Genomic DNA, 8,605 nt, shown 5'->3' with positions numbered 1-8,605 from the left:
CCAGGCAAAGCCTTGGCATGTTTTCTGTATGCTAGATGTAGACCTCACAAAACAAACCTAAGTGAATGTCTTTCCTAAAGATTTACCCAAGAATATCATCACAGATGACCTTAACAGAGGGTTGGATCTCTGGAAGCTAAGACTTGAGACCAAAGTCATAAACATCCTGCATGATATGGAGGCTGGGAATGGGAGTGGAGGCTAGGAGTGGGTTTCAGTCAGCAATGCATTTCCAAGGAGCTCAAGAAGCCCATGGGAGGGTCAGCTTTGGCTATTTGCTTCAATCAAAAGGTACTGTTGTCGGCTGGACTCGCCCGGGAGGTCCGGGCGTGCGAAGAGTGACCGGGAGGTTTGCAGGTGTGGGTGTAGCAAGTGGCGTAGGGGACAGGGCGCCCCCGGGTTCACGATGCAGCCCCGGGATGAGGCCGCAATATTTTCCTTATATGATCGGGCCCCGTGGCTGGCGGCGCCGCCGGCCCGGAGCCTGAGAGGATTATGAAAACGTGTCAGGCGAAATGGGGCCAGGGACCCGGGGGCTGGGAGGTTAGGGGGAGGCAGTTAGGCTAAGGTTTGGGTGTGGTTAGGATGGCCCCTGCTGCCCTGCCAGCCCTGGTCGATGATGACGTGACTACTGCGCAATCTGAGTTCTGGGAACTAGGTGATGGAGCGTGTTCTGAGAACGGACTGAGACCGGGCGAAAAAAAGAAAAAACAAAAAACAAAAAAACCAACCAAACAAAAAAAACAAAAGGTACTGTTGTTATGATGTGAAGACTTCGGTTATGCAAAACTTTATCTTTTCCCTCTCTTCCAGTTTCACTCCCTGGACCTACGTAGGATAGTCACTGGGTAGAAAAGATTAATAAGAAAAGACAGGAGAAAGAGAAATTGATGCCATATCACTTTCCCACTAAATGTTTCTCAGCCTTAGGTAGAAATGAATGGTGGAATAGGAGTTTTTTATTAGCTGAGTTTGGATTTAACATACAGGATTGGAATAGTTAATCCTTCTAAAATGAGAATGTAATTTAAGACTTGGGTGTGAAAAGAGAAGCTCTACTATCCTTGTGAGAACCTGGGATGGTATGCAATAGGCCTACAAAGCTTGTTCAGTGGTATAGGAAGAGAAAGCCATTTTGTGATGTTCTCCATTACAAGTCCAACTCTTTCAGTAAATCATAGCATTTACAACTATTGTAAATTTACATTCCTTTTTTCCTGAGTTCCCGCATTCTCCCCACCAACATGCTTCAGTCTCTCACACTGTAAAAGGCTTCTCAACTCTTGATGTTGCTAATTCATCTGGCCATATTTCAGTTCCTTCCTTTCTTTTCCAAATACTTTGAAGTGATAGATTTTGTTGCTATTCGCTCTCCTAACTGTATTTCTTTAATTAAATTGATCGGGTTTTATTTAATTATTTTAATCTCTAATTTACTCTGGGTATTACCTCTATATGAACTTTACCAATGAACTAATATTTTTAAAAATGCATTTATAGTAGATTACTGGAAGATCTTTTTCCTAAGAACCCTGAACTGGATCTCTCTCAAGACTGTGATTCTAGAGCTGATATTCTACTTATTTGATAATTATGTAAGTCCCCCTCGTCAAATGATAGAATTTCTGGGATGATCCAGCAAATCTCTTTTGTATGATTTTGTAGAAATCACTTAAATGTTGAATCTAAGAAAATAGTACAAAGGAACTCATTTACAAAACAGAAGTAGAGTCACAGAAGCAGAAAGCAAACATAATTTCCAGGAGAAAAAGAGGGTAGGGAGGGATAAATTGGGAGATTGGGGTTAGCATATACACACTACTATGTATAAAATGGATATTTAATAAGGGCCTACTGTATAGCATAGGGAACTCTTCTCAATACTCTGTGATGACACATATGGAAAAAGAATCTAAAAAAGAGTGGACATACATATATGTATAACTGATTCACTTTGTTATACTACAGAAATTAACAACATTTTAAATCACCTATAATTCAATAAACATTTTTTAAAATCTTTATTTTTATTAGGTATTTTTCTGAGTTTTTTCCTTAAATTCTTGGTTTTCTAAGTCCTTTTCTTTTTTGTCCTCATTTAGTCAGTTATTTTTATTTCATAACAATTTAACAAAATTATTCAGGCATTTCAAAAATAATCAAGCAGTAATGAAAAATTAAAAATAAAAAAACAATTATTTTTCATTGTCTAATCCACTTATGCTCCTCAAAGATAATATTAACTCATTACTGTTTTTCTGATATTTTTTACCACCTGTCTCATCAATTTTACCATCTTTCTCATCAATTTCAAAGAACTGATGCTTTTAAACTGTGGTGTTGGAGAAGACTCTTGAAAGTCCCTTGGACTGCAATGAGATCAAGCCAGTCAATCCTAAAGGAAATTAACCCTGAATATTCATTGGAAGGACTGATGCTGAAGCTCCAATACTTGGCTACCTGATGTGAAGAGCTGATTCATTAGAAAAGACCATGATGCTGGGAAACATCAAAGGCAGGAGGAGAAGGGGATGACAGAGGATGTGATGGTTGGATGGCATCACCGACTCAATGGACATGAGTTTGAGCAAGTTCTGGAGATAGTGAAGGACAGGGAAGCCAGATGTGCTGTGGTTCATGGGGTCACAAACGGTCAGACACAACTGAACAACAATCATCTTTCTAAATAAAATTGTTGTGATAACTTGATTTATTATTTTGGAATTACATGCTGTCTTCCTCCTTGTATACTAGTTAATATAGTTACTACTAATAAACAAATATTAAATAATATAAAAATTCAAGTAAGTCAATAAATTAGTATTAGCAATTTTGAACAGCAAGTTTTTTAAAATTTGGAGTCAATTAGCATATTATTTCCTTTACAATTCAATACAACTTCTGACTTTTTTCTACAGACAGAAATTTTATATTTTGTTTTAATTTTCTTTTCACTTTTTAAAATATACTATTCTAATTACCAGCCAACCCTTGTCCTACTTCAAATGATTGAGCAGTCATTTATCTATGATCTCTCCTACAGCTGATGTCCCAAAAGCATTTTTATCTTTAATAGTAATTACTTTATTTTATTTTAAAATTCTTATCTTTCATTTCAGAATTTGTATATATGATTCACCTATGTTATTAAATTGAAGTTATACAAGAGAAGAACCTTATCTAGCTCATCTTTGTACTCTACACAATGTTTATAAGATGTGTGTTATTTTAATTTAAATGAATTAATTGATTTATAAGTACATGCTATCTATGCAAATAATGTATCAATCTAAAAATAGTTGGTGAGATATCTCATAAAGCTGCTTATGCACTAAATACTAATATTTTAAAGTTTGTTTTTCTATTGCAAGTGATAAATTCTCTTTAGTGCCTATAGGTATGAAGACATCCATAATAAAAATGCAGTTAGAGCTGTTAGGAAATTCAATATGAAATAAAAATGAAATATGCCACTTTAAGAATAAATAAAGAATACATTGTAGTTATTACTAATTCTTTAGAAGTAATCTTGACTAACAATTCTTAGCATTATCTCTATGCATAAACAATAATGTGTTTATTGATATAGTAAAACATCTTCCACAATTGCTTGACAAGAAACCCTGTAAGTATCTTAATTTTTAAAATACAAATAAGTGATGTGAGAAATTAATGATCATTATTCTGAAATTACGTTTTTTAATTTTCTATTATAAAGAGACAGCTGATTTAATGAAATCTTTTTAACACAGACATGACTGAAATTATTCTTAGATCTGAATATGTGAGCCAATATAGACAGAAAGTTAAATTTAATAAATTCTTAAATTGTTTTACTTTAGTACTCTTAATAATATAAATGAATTTGAGATAAAAATTAACAGTATTTTTATGATAACACACACATTACCTAACAATACTCATCTTTACTTTGCATGGCTATCTCTAGTCATTTGATCATCGAGGACATGAATATTAAGCTATTGTTGGATTACTTTCCTTTTTATATTATTTTTTAACATTTTCTGACAAAGTTACTCTATCTTTTGAGTTCTTTTTTTAAATTCTTTTATTGAGATTCACATAAGGTAAAACATACTATTTTAACCATATTTCACTAAAGAGCCAGTGGCATCAAGTACATGTATATTGTTGTGCAACTCTCACCATCATCCATCTCCCTAATTTTTCACCTTCGTAAACAAAATTCTATCTCCATTAAACACCAACGCTGCATTCCCCCTCCCCCACCTCCACCTGGCATCTACCAATGTTCTTTCTGACTGTGTGAATGTGATTATTCAACAGTATCTCTCTTAACACATAAGTTGAAACCCATGAACAATCCTTATGACAATCTTTAGAAAAAAATGAGTAAAGGAGAATTAAAATGATCCATTTACAATGTTAAGCCTTTGTGGCAGGGGTGGATGCCAAACCAATGCCAAAATTTATCATCTGTTTTTCTATTTTTCCTTGCAACAATCCGTCTTTAGCTTGTCAGGGATCAGATTATTCATGAGGATCTCTTATGAGGAAAAGAATATTACTTAATTTGGCCTGAAGGAAGCATGTTAATAAACCCTTAGACATGATCATTTGTGCAAAAAAACTGTAATTAAGATGTCCATGGAAATTTGCCTTAATTGTAGAGGTTATTTAGTAAGAATTAGAAAGGACCAAGAAAAAAAATAGGTGCAGAGAGCCTAATTTTTGTTCTTAACGTCATTGGTGAACCATTTGCTGGACAAGTTTTCATTAATTTCACCATGGCAATCACCATGGGAAGAGTTCTTACATGCTGCACATAACCGAGGCATTAGATGTTATTTTCTTTTAAACTATTTTAAACTATTTTCTTTTAAACTTTTAAACAAAAAAAGGGAGGGGTGCAATTTTAATCTAAATGCCTATAAATTATGTAATTCCTTTAGCTTGAATCTAAATTTTGTAAATCCTAGAAATGGGTAATAATTATAATCCTTGTTATGTTATTGCCAGTCATTGCAACTTATGTAAGTTTCCTGAAAGAAAATATAGTACAATTTTGGGATCATCACAGTTTTGGTTCAGTAATGAAGATGTATGGCTAATGCCTGGAAAGGTAGAAAAATATCAGAAACATTTATCAAATGAATCTCTTGTGAGAATCTCACAGGCTGGGATGTAGGGACAGAAGGTAAGAGACTTGAGTAGGATATTTAATAAGAAATCCAACTAGGAGCTTTTCAGAGGGGAAAAAAAAAAGAGTATGAGAAATAAAGCCCCTGGAAAATGGCAAATAGAGAAAGATTAAACTGAAGCCTGGTAGACCAGAAATCTAAGGTAAGGCTTGAGTTATGATGAACAATAGATTTCAAATGGAAAGGAGAGCTGAAGGAATTGAAAGTTGGATTGTCAGTTGGAGCTCAGAATGACGCCACTGGCTTCTGTGGAGAGTAAAGTCTAGGAGGCAATACTTGAGGTGGGGAGATAAAGTGGAAGAAATTGCAGCTGACCGGTTGTGAGATGATAGTCCTTGAGGAGAGAGATAAGAGGGGCAATAAGGAGAAGTAAATGTGTTTGTGATGTTCCTTGGAGGTAAAGTCAATTTAATGCAGTGTACTCAGGGATGGGATATAGACGGAAAAGTGGAATCAATGATTACTCTTGTTACTGGGTTGAACAACCAGAAAATAATGGTGCCAGAGTGGGTTATCATTGGATGGGGAAGCCTGAGACTAAATCCCATTTTGGTGGAGGTGGGATCAATAGTTATGGTGTGATTATCTTAAATTGGATAGGGGGAAAGGTCAGGTCTTTATTTCAATTTATTTTCTAATTTCTTTTTATTTTCTTCTTGTGATTACATATATGCCTTTTCTGCTCCCCTGCCTCCCTTCCCCACTGTTAGGTTACTGTGTAGCTTAACTATTATAAATTTAGTGTTCAATTTAAAAATCAGCTCCTGGATTTTTTCATTGGCATTTTTTTTCTTTTTCTAATTTGCTAATCTGTATGTCTTCCCTCTAGTTGATTTTGCTTTCCAGTGCTTTTTAAATTAAATGCTTCTTTCATTTTTTTTTGTAGTTGTTCAGCAACAGGAGCATTTAAAGTTGTTTTGTATTTGTCTTCAGAGCAGTTTCTCTGAAATTCATAAATTTTAATATGAAATATTTTCACTCCCATAATTATAAGAATACTCTGCAAATTCAGTTTTAATGTTTTACTTGGCTTAGATGTGTTTAAGGGAGGATTTTAAAATTAAACAATTGCAAGATATTTATCAGTGCTTTAAATGTTCATGATTCAAGTCTTACAGTAGCATGTGTATTCTTTTCCCATTTTGGAGTTTATTGTCTGATTTATTAAAATGTTAGATAATACTTGAAATAGGGTATTCTGCTTTTTATATAATATATAACCACATGTTTATATATTTTATTGATTTTGTTTTATTTTTATTTTCCTGATCTTTATTAATATTTGGTCTATGTTATCTTTCATGGTCTTAGAGAGGGAAATTAAAGTATCTTAACATAGTTTCCTGTCTTTTTCTCTCTTTAATTCTTATATTTAATACAGTTAATGTTTTAAGTATTTTGAAGCTATGCTATTTGGTACATAAGAATTCATTACAGATAGTCTTATAAAATAATTTTATGTTATGTTCTTGTTACAATGTCTATCTTTATAGCTGAAAATGTGAGCAATAAAACAGTATAATTTTTTGCATAAACATATTCAATATTATTAACAGTATAACAGATCTAGACGTGGTAGTTTAAAAATACACTTACTAAAATATGTAACCATCAAATTTATATTGTAAATTCCTTGCTAATTTTACTCAACATTTAAATACTGAAAGTATAAAATGTTCATAAATCACTGCACACAGTCTAGGTTATGTTTATAATTGATATCCCACAGAGCAGATGTAGACTTTCCTTGTATCACTTCATGGATCCAGAGCATGCTAAAGTCTTATTAAATAAGCATCTTTGATTTAAAGATATAAATTCATTATCAGAAGGCTAAAAACACAGAAAACGCACTTTCTCTATTTTTATATGTTTATTCTTTACTGAAGAGAGCACACAAGTTCATTTTTACATTAAAGTACCATGGATGTAATAAACATACTTTTCTTCAGAAAACTTAATTTTATCTCATTATTCCTCTGGGTTCTTCTGGGAAAAATTGAATCTTCATTTGTATCAGTTTTTTCCTTTGCCTTACAGGCCTTTTTGGGTGTATATGCTGTTGGTGGGGGAGGTTTCCTTGGTCAAAGGTGTTTGGAAAACACTGCATCCCTCCTATCCTCTATTTACCTTCTCAGAGACCTCAAGTGAACATTAGCATACCCAAGACTCTAAAAAGTCTCTTCCACTGGCGTTGTGAAATTTAACTCAAATCATTTTTTAAAAATGTATCTTAGCATCACAGAGAACACACGTTCAAAATGCTAGCTGGACATATTTATTTTAAAAGCCTGTTCAAGTTGGGTGTATAGCTTTATAAACCCCTATCTTGATCAATCTGAATTGTAAACGCAAATAAATAGCCTGAGGTCAGGCTCCTTCCGGATCACTGTTGTGGGTTCCCCGCCTCCCAATCCTGTGCTTCTGCTGCCTCTCTTGTTCTGGGGAAACGCGGGCACATGGATGGGTCCACATTTCCTACACTATACTTCGCACACTGCTGGAAATGCAAGCTTCCCTTTTTGTGCCTGAAGCCATCAATACATCTGATTTTAGATGATTGGATAGTATCACCAACTCAACGGACCTGAGTTTGAGTAAACTCTGAGAGATGGTGAGGGACAGCCAAGACTGGCATGCTGGAGTCCATGAGGTTGCAGAGTCAGATAGGATTTAGGGACTGAACAACAAGAAGGATCTTTTTATTACCATTTGACTTAGAGTAGTCCCATCATTTATGAAAATGTCTACATTGTCAACATAATTGCCTTTGTTGTCCACATAAAACAACCGCTATAGGAAAGTGAGTGGTGAACTTAAAATCAGAAGGCAAAGACCGAGCCTTGAAGCTCCACCGCTGCTCAGCCAGGCGGTGCTTGGAAAGTCACCTGTTACCTGACTCTGCTTCCTTAAACATAAAATGTAGATAAGTCTATATATGCCTTTGATATGAGAGTTGTCATGAAAATAATGGTACATGCATTGGGGAACATGATGGTGTCAGGTACAAGTTGACACAACTCTAATTTTTCTCAGAAACAGCCTTATCTCTCAAATATGTTTTATCCCCTTCTTTAACAACATATCATCTTATTTGTATCAACCTTATGATGAATACAATAGAAAAATCTTATGATGTAAGATTTGTATCATTTTCCATATGTATTCAAGTCTCCAGGAAGTTAATAATAAATTATTCTAATGATAATGACTGAAACTCAATATTTACAGAAAATTCACACAAATATAGATAATAGCACAATTCTTGATGTGCTTTGATTGTTCTGAAATGGCAGTTTTCAATAAATATTGAAATTAGGTGATAATCGCTAGCATTATGTATTATTTATCAGCATTCAGATTGCCATGAACAGGGATGCCCTTTTACACATTAACCTTCCTTCAAAGAGCTTACAGAAAAG

General features: G+C 34.3%; 2 non-coding genes across 2 annotated transcripts; both read left to right on the top strand.

Moving 5' to 3' along the window:
• The first annotated feature begins 392 nt into the window (after positions 1-392).
• Positions 393-535, top strand: LOC136144554 (small Cajal body-specific RNA 17). Its single transcript, XR_010658580.1, has one exon. It is a non-coding gene; the product is annotated as a small Cajal body-specific RNA 17 (non-coding RNA).
• Positions 536-610: 75 nt separating this feature from the next.
• Positions 611-693, top strand: LOC136144545 (small Cajal body-specific RNA 18). The gene has a single exon (XR_010658573.1). It is a non-coding gene; the product is annotated as a small Cajal body-specific RNA 18 (non-coding RNA).
• The last annotated feature ends 7,912 nt before the right edge of the window (positions 694-8,605 follow it).

The sequence above is a fragment of the Muntiacus reevesi genome, chromosome 11 (assembly GCF_963930625.1).
Source record: "Muntiacus reevesi chromosome 11, mMunRee1.1, whole genome shotgun sequence".
Taxonomy (NCBI): Eukaryota; Metazoa; Chordata; class Mammalia; order Artiodactyla; family Cervidae; genus Muntiacus; species Muntiacus reevesi.
Note: the sequence above shows the minus strand (reverse complement) of the source record. Positions and strands in the feature narration are given on the sequence as shown.